This window comes from Halyomorpha halys, unplaced genomic scaffold (assembly GCF_000696795.3).
Source record: "Halyomorpha halys isolate HHAL.00 unplaced genomic scaffold, Hhal_1.1 Scaffold1526.1, whole genome shotgun sequence".
Lineage (NCBI taxonomy): Eukaryota > Metazoa > Arthropoda > Insecta > Hemiptera > Pentatomidae > Halyomorpha > Halyomorpha halys.
The window spans coordinates 270577-271056 of NW_027106725.1; the positions used below are offsets into that span (position 1 = coordinate 270577).

At 33.3% G+C, this 480-nt stretch overlaps 1 protein-coding gene across 1 annotated transcript in view; it reads right to left on the reverse strand.

Moving 5' to 3' along the window:
• Positions 1 to 480, reverse strand: part of LOC106689932 (uncharacterized) — a gene marked incomplete at its 5' end in the record, with an annotated part of 26471 nt that overhangs the window by 4402 nt on the left and 21589 nt on the right.

Here is a 480-nt window from a genome sequence, read left to right on the forward strand (position 1 = left end):
GGGCGTTGATGACCAGGCTGTTAAACGCCCTTTCAAAACTAACAAACAAACAAACCAATGAATTATGTAACTTTGACCTGTTGATGCATTGCATCCAAAAAAAATCTTAATAATTAATATGACGAAACAGAAAGAGTTCAACTACAACGAAGTGCTGGAGATTAACACCCTCTTGCGTGGTAATAATAATTTCACACCTGGCAATACTTTCTACCTTTTTCATGGATCGTACCGCATTAGCTAATCTATAATAACAGACACTATTATTTGAAGAACAACTATGAGAAAAACAAAGGACACGTTTAAAGGAATAGTCCATGAAAGGAATGGAGTATGAACAATTAAATTTATAAAAGAAAAAACAGTTGTCAAACCGAACACCAGAAATTATTTTTGGAAGAATTACTTTCAAAAATTTGTTTGAACCCCGTTTTCTGATTCCTGTTTACCAATGCACAGAAAATAAATGCATGAATGAGT